The sequence below is a fragment of the Natator depressus genome, chromosome 24 (assembly GCF_965152275.1).
Source record: "Natator depressus isolate rNatDep1 chromosome 24, rNatDep2.hap1, whole genome shotgun sequence".
NCBI lineage: Eukaryota > Metazoa > Chordata > Testudines > Cheloniidae > Natator > Natator depressus.
Genome location: NC_134257.1, coordinates 12,908,524 through 12,915,953, shown reverse-complemented (window position 1 = coordinate 12,915,953; position 7,430 = coordinate 12,908,524). Strand labels below are relative to the sequence as shown.

Genomic DNA, 7,430 nt, shown 5'->3' with positions numbered 1-7,430 from the left:
ATAATTTTTTTAACATTAGCTTTAATACAATTTTTAAATCTATTGTTATCAGTTTGATATCTGATATGTTCTGTATCTGAGAACTTTATATTAAATGGATTTTTGGAACAGGAAGATAGAATCGGAGCTTGCTCCATCCACTCCCCGATCAACTTGGTATTGCAGTACTTCCGGGAATGGTGCACCTCCCCCCCCCCCAGGGAAAACATGGTGGTTCCAAAAAAAAAAAAAAAAAAAAAGTAAAAGAAAAACAACTTGTGTTGGGGTTTTATTTCTAACATTAATCTGTGTTTTCTGTTGGTTTGTCTGTTTTGTTTTTCTAATGTGGGTTTCTGCAGTTGGGTGACTGCTTTTCTTACTTCTACTCTAGTGTTGTTTCATAAAGCACTTAAGTGGCTGGTTCTTTATTCTCTTCCAAGACGGTTCTCACACATTTTGCATTGGTCTCTCAGTTGTGTCCCCGCAGGAACAAATTATTCCATTCCATTCCTTTCCTCCCGCCAAGCAAAGTTTCCCCCACTTGATTTCCAGAGGAAGAGGGATGGGGTGAGGCTGGGAGTCAGGACACCTGGGTCCTATCCCCAGCTCGGGGAGGGGAGGGGAGTCTAGTGGTTAGAGCAAGGGCAGGGCTAGGAACCAGGACTCCTGGGTTTGGGCTACTCACCACTCCCTGTTCCATGCCTCAGTTATCTGGAAGAGGGGCAAAGTCATAGCCTCGCCCGCCCCCTCCCGCCGGGGCTTCAGAATTGGCTCTGCCAAGCATGGGATGGCCCCAGCCCACATGCCCCCTGCTCCCAAGGAAGGACTTGTGGGGCCTCGTCATCACAGCAGCCTGCCAGGGTAGTACAGCATTGGTAGCCCTGGGAGAGCAGCAGGTATCAGTGGTCCCAGAGTACAAGAGCTGGGCAAACTTGGCTTGGGGGGGCCCCCAGCTAGGAAGTGGAGGTAGAAAGCAACTATCGCTGGGGGGCAGGGGCCTCTCTCAGGCTGATCCCTCTGGCTCCCTCAGCTTGGGCCGTGGCAGCGCGTCCCAAAGTCAGCCACCTCCTGCTTGCTGGATGGAAACCACTTCATGCCAGGCGGGAGGAGGGGTGCCAGAGCTCTGTGCATCCCCTGGGAGCTGACGCGGGGGGCCTGGAGTACCCACAGCTGATTGGGGCCTGGGAATACTCCAGAGTACCCACTGGTTGATGGGGGTCCTATGTGCCAGCTGCCCCCAAGGGCACAGTGGGGAGGCCCAGCTGGCGAAGATGTAGCCGTGGTGGTGCCTGTGGGGTAGTGGGACCATGCAGGGCCTATTCTTTGGCTGTGCCCTGCACAATCCCGCCTGCAGGGGGAGAGAAAGTGTGGGTCAGCACCAGGGGGTTTCTCTCCTCAGACTGGGGGGGGTCCTGTGGGTGAGGGGGCAGCATGCGGTTCCTGAAGCAGCTCCAGTTGGATGTGGGTTGGGGCTGTGAATGATGTGGGTGGGAACCCTGGGACAGAGCTGGAACCCCCCCCCCACTGCTGGGGGCCATGACCCCCTTCCCCAAATCCCCCTGCTGCTGCCCCTCTCCCCATTCCTCCTCCCACAGTTAGTGGTGTGGACCCCTCCTCTCCTGATACTGCAGGATGCTGCCCGGATGCCTGGGTCCCTTCCAGGCTCTGCCTCGCCCCCTGTTTGGCATTGGGAGCAGTGCTCCAGTGTGTGGGACTGGGCAGGAGGCATGGGAGAGGGGGGGCTGTGGCTCTAGTCCCAAGATGCCAGGGTTCCCAGCACAGCTTGGGCTGCGTGAAGGGAGGTCCCTTAGAGTCAGCAGGAAGGGAGTTTTCCCTTCCCGTGGGATTGGAGGGTTGGGGACTTGCTGCTGGATGAAGGGGACTGTGGGGAAACAGGCATGAAATGTGGGGGGTACAAATGACCCCCTCCAAATTGGGGTGCTTGAAGCAAGGAGGGGGGAATCTCCCCTGTGGGGGGTGGCTGAGGAGGTTGAAGTGGGGAACAAGTGCTGGAGGGAAAGAGGGTGGAAGAGTGGGAATGGGGGGGGGGAGGGGAGGCACAGGATTCGGTGGTGGGGGCATTGGATGCCTCTGGGTACGGAGGGCCCAGGCAGTGAACCGGGCCATCCAGGGGGATGGTTTAGGAGCTGGGGAGACAGTGGGGGGGGCAGTGTCAGTTAAGGATATCCCTGCCCCACACCACCTCCTCCATCTGCCTCACCATCCCTTCTCCTTCTACCGCATTGGCCCCACCCTGCCCTCTGCCCCACTCCTCCCCGTCCCTCCAGCCCCAATACACCCCACCTCCCCTTCCTTGACCCACTGTGCTTCCCTCAGCAGCTACCTCCCCCCGTCTCCCCTCGGCCTTCCACCCCCTTCTCCACCCGGCTTCCCATCTCCCCAGGCCACCCGGGGCGCCCTCCTCTTCCTCCACGGCGGACGCGGAGGCTTCGGTGCTTCCCCAGCGCCGAGCCAGCGGGGGGTGTTCGACGTCCCGCCCTAATTCCTGGCGCTGGGACGCGCCCAGGGCCGGCTCCAGCGCGTTTGCCGCCCCAAGCGGCAAACACAAACAAACACAACAACACCTCGCCGCCGAACACGGAGGCGGGGTGATAGGGCGGCCGCCGAAGAGCGAAGAAGAGTCGCGTCCCCGCTGAGACAACGTGTGTGGGGGGCTGAGAGTCACTGAACCGACCTTCAATCCCTGTCAAGGGGAGCAGCCCCTGCGCAGGGCAGCCGTCGGGGAAGCCCAGCCCAGACTGGCGCCCGCCCCCGCTCTGCGTCAGCTCTCGGGCTCCTCCGCCTTTGGCCAGAGGCTTTCTGGGCTGCAACAGCGCCACCGTGTGTCGGTTCGGGGGCCAGCACTAGGGCGGGACAAAGCCGGAAGGCCAGGCTGAGGGTTCGGCTCCCCCTAAACCGCGACGGCTGCGCCGGTGGGGCGCTCCAGTCTAGGGGAGAACGGAGGAGCTGAGGGAGAGGGAAGGAGCGTGGGAGTGAACCTGGAGGGTTGTTGGGTGTGGGTGGGAGAGTACGGACCAGTTTCTTTTTTTGCGGGGGCGTTGTTAGGGAGTTGGGTCCCCTCCTCCCATTCAGCCTCTGGGCCTACCAATCTGACTCAAACCGTCCTCCTCTTCTGATCCTATAAACTATCCCTAGTCCCTGGGGAAACTAGTCACAGAGACTGCTCGCTCCGTGACAACAGGGACATTTTCACAAGGGGAAAGGAAGGGAACAATTCTCTCCTATGGGGACCCTCAAACCGCATCTTCCAGGACCCCTAGACTGTTCAAGCACCTCTTCCGTACTGTCCCACCCACACCCACCAGTCCCCCAGGCTCACTCCCGGGCTCCTTCCCTCTCCCTCAGCTCCACCTCCCTTTTCCCCCAGCCCTCCCACCTCTTGGTACCGTCTGTTCCATATCGATGTCCCAGGACTTGATCTTAACCACAAAGCAGAGAAGCGATACTTACGCCCCGTAACACCACGCTACCCCCTTGCTCCCACTGCTTTATATGTCACCAGGAGCTGCTCGCAGCCATGCACCACACCCCATTAACAAGGCTGATAACTTCCTGGCTAAGTGGCAATCACTGCCTCAAAGTGACTCACTGAAAGCACGAACTCCCCACACCGGAGCCCCGCTGCCCCTCTCTGCCCTGGCACGCTCTCGGACCCATCCCCTGGGGGCGCGTCCGCCGCCACTGATCCAGCCACCGCCCCGTCCCTGCCCTGAGCTCCCCCCAGCTTCTGTACTCTGCTCGGGGAACCCGGCAGTGAGAGCCGGGCTGTGTATTGAGGGGAGTTTTCTGGGGGTGGGGGACGTGCAGAGGCGATGGAATTTCCGGTCCCTAAAAGTGGGGGGCCACCAGCGCCGGAACGTGGCCACCCCCCTCCCGCGGCACCCCTTCCTCCTAGCCCCCACCCTTCCCCTTCCCCTTCCCCCGAGGCCCCGCCCTCGCTCCGCCCATTCCCCCGAATCCCCGCCCCCGCATCGCCCCTTTCCCGATCCCGCTCTCACGCTTTCCCCTGAATCCCCACTCCCACGTTGCCCCCAGGCTCCGCCCCTTCTCCCGAGTTCCCCCCTTGCGCTTCACTTTCTCCCCCATCTCCTGCCGCCTCTCCCCCAAATCCCCACCCACGCACCGCCCCTTGCCCCAAGGCTCTGCCCCGAGCCTCCCCTTTTCCCCAAACCCCGCCCTCACTCCGCCCCTTTTCCCCAATTCCCGGTCCGGCATTGTCCCACCCCTCTAGGGTCCGCCCCTGCCACGCCTTTTCCTCCAAGGCCCTGCCTTCACACCACCCCTTCTCTCTGAGGCCCCGCCCTCATGCTTCCCCCTCTACCAAGCTCCCACCCTTGCACTGCCCCTTCTCCCAGTCCTGTCCCCGCATCGCCCCTTCTCCCCAAGTCCCCACTGCCACGCTGCCCATTCCCCCTAATTCCCTGCCCCCTCACTGCCCCTTCCCTCTAATCCCCACCCTCGCACCGCCCCATCCCCCAAGGCCCCGCCCTCACACTTCCCCTTCTCCAGGAGCTCCCACCCTTGTGCTTCACATTCTCCCTGATTCCCCACCTTCACACCGCCCCTTCCCCCAGGGCTCTGCCCTTTTGCTTCTCCTTCTTCCTGAAACCCTGGCCCTGCACCGCCCCTTCCCCCAAGGCCCCGCCCCCAAACCAGCCCTTCCCCCAATCCCCACTCCTGCATTGCCCCTCTCCTCTAGGCCCCACCCCTGCCCTGCCTCTTCCTCCAAGGCCCTGCCCTCGCACCACCCCTTCTCCCTGAGGCTCCGCCCTCATGCTTCCTCTTCTACCTGAGCTCCCACCCTTGCACCGCCCCTTCTCCCAGTCCTGTCCCCGCATCGCCCCTTCTCCCCGAGTTTCCACCCCCGCACCGCCACTTTCCCCGAGGCCCCGCCCCCCCTTTTCCCAAGTTCTCACTGCCATGCTGCCCATTCCCCCTGAGGCCCCGCCCCCGCACTGCTCCTTCCCTCTAATCCCCATCCCTGCACTGCCCCTTCCCCCGAGGCCCCACCCTCACACCACCCATTCCTCCGACGCCCCACCCTCGCACCACCCCTTCACCTGAGGACTCACCCCTGCACCACCCAGTGACCCAGGAGCAGGCCAGACCCGGGAGGTGGGATGGCAGAAACGTCCTTAAGAAAAATAATTTGGTCCCAGCCCCCTGCCCCACACTTCCCAGGTGCCCTCCGGCACATTACTCAGTCTCTCTGGGCCTCAGTTCTCCCGTCCAGGAAATGGGGATGGTGGTGCTTCCTGCCCTCACAGGAGCCTGGGAGGAGAACTACCCTGTGGGTTAGGAAGATGCTCAGATACTGGGGTAATGGGGGAGGGGTGCAGGGGGAGCATATTAGCTCCATCGTTTGGTATATGGTGTCTGTTTGGAAACAAAATATTTCCCTAAAGTCATTCCCAAACCTGTATTCAGCCATAACTTTGGGAAATATTTAACAGAGCAGCGCAGTTTTCCCCCTTGTAGCCAGCCCCTGACCTGGCACCAGCCCCCAGTTCTGCCCCCTTCCTGCCACTCACCTCCTGACTCTGGCTTGGTGCCCCTGGGCCCCTCGTAGCAGGGGGCTGTCCAGGATGGTGCAGGGGGGTCTCTCCTTGCAGCCATGAGGGTGTGTCTGGTGGGTGCTGTCACCTCTGCCAGAGACCCCCAAGAAACCCACTAGCTTCCTCTGCATGTGGGGAAGGGGTCCTACTTTCTGACTTGGGCTGTGGGGGGAGGGGAGTTTCCATGATGTCAGAACCCTGGGGTGGAGGGGCTCGAATCATGACTCTGAAGTGGCAGGGCAGCCGCCCTCCCGCCCCCCACCCCCGCTCACATTCGGCTAGGGGGCTGGGCTGGGATCTCTAGGGAGGGAGACACAGGAAAAAACAGCTGCCACTATGGAACCCAGGAGTCCTGGCTCCCAGTCCCCTGCTCTAACCTCTAGACCCCACTCCGCGCCCAGAGCCAGGGAGAGAACCCCGGGGTCCTGGCTCCCAGTCCCTTGCTCTAACCTCTAGACCCCACTCTGCTCCCAAAGCCAGGGAGAGAACCCAGGAGTCTTGGCTCCCAGTCCCCTGCTCTAACCTCTAGACCCCACTCCGCGCCCAGAGCCAGGGAGAGAACCCAGGGGTCCTGGCGCCCAGCCCCCACCCCGCTCTGACCACTAGACCCCACTCCCCTGCCTGGGTGGTGCAGGGGTAACTGTGTCTGTGTCCCAGCTCTGCTAAGGGCCTTAACTGCTTTTCCTAAAGTGCTTACTTCCGAATCCATCACATCTGCCCCCGCCCTGTGTGGGGGCACCAGTACTGTGCGGGGTTGTGATGGGAAATCATCCAAGCTGGCCCTAGGGAGATGTGTGAGTTCCTGCCGCCCTCTGCTGGTGGGTCTGAGCCCTGCGCTGTGTGTGTGTGTGTGTATGTGTGAGACACTGTGTTTGTATCCATGTCAGTGTGTTGCTGGGCTAACCAGTAGGAAATGGTTTTGCAGGACTTTGTATCCTGCAGGAGGTGACACACACACACACAAACACACCACAGCTACCACACACACCTCCACAACTCCACACAGCCAGCCAGTCACACGCCCTGATGCACAAAGGGACTCACACAATCCCAAGCACACCTACAGACACTCACACACAACACACCAGGGGCACACATTAGCCCCAAAGAGAGGGACAATCACACCCCCAGCCACACTCATAATCACCCACACACACACCAGAATATTCACAATCATGCTCAGAGACACAACCACACACAGTTCACTCCCACTGCTGCCAACACAAGGACCTCCCGCCCCAGGCAGCATGTGTCGAGGCCTGTGGAACTCACTGCCACTGGACAGCTACCAATAGGAATGGACCTTTCTAGGAGACCAAGAGACATAGGCGTGGTGGAAGAGGCGGATGGGCTCCCAAGGTCTGACCTGGGCTGAGACTGGGCTAGAGGGGCCCATGGGTCTGATCTAGAACAGTCTGTCCAGCAGCGGGCAGTGTGACCCACACACAAACCCACCAGAAGCACCTTTCTTAGCGGGTCTCCCAGGCCACCCCACCCTGCCCCTGGTTGAGTAACCACGTCGCAACCTGGCCCCACCCCCTCACTCCCACACGCTGGCAGGCTGGGTAACTGCCAAGGGATTGCATAAGAGTCAGAGCCAGGGAGAGAACCCAGGATTCCTAGCTCGCCCCTCCCCCGCCCCAATCTAACCACTAGACCCGACTCCCCTACCAGGGCTGGGGATAGAACCCAGGAATTCTGACCACCAGCCCCCCCCACCCAACCACTAGACCCCACTCCCCTTTTAGATTTTAGGCTCACTGCCTCTTCTATCCACCTACCCCACCCTCTCCATCTGTCCATCCCTTTGCTGCACGTTTTGGAGTGTCACCCCTGCTCTGTACTCCTCCAGTGCAGCCCAAGGCCTTCCCTCCC

At 60.7% G+C, this 7,430-nt stretch overlaps 1 non-coding gene across 1 annotated transcript; it reads left to right on the top strand.

The window, feature by feature from the left end:
* On the top strand, positions 1-190 carry LOC141977618 (U2 spliceosomal RNA). The gene has a single exon (XR_012636246.1). It is a non-coding gene; the product is annotated as a U2 spliceosomal RNA (small nuclear RNA).
* The last annotated feature ends 7,240 nt before the right edge of the window (positions 191-7,430 follow it).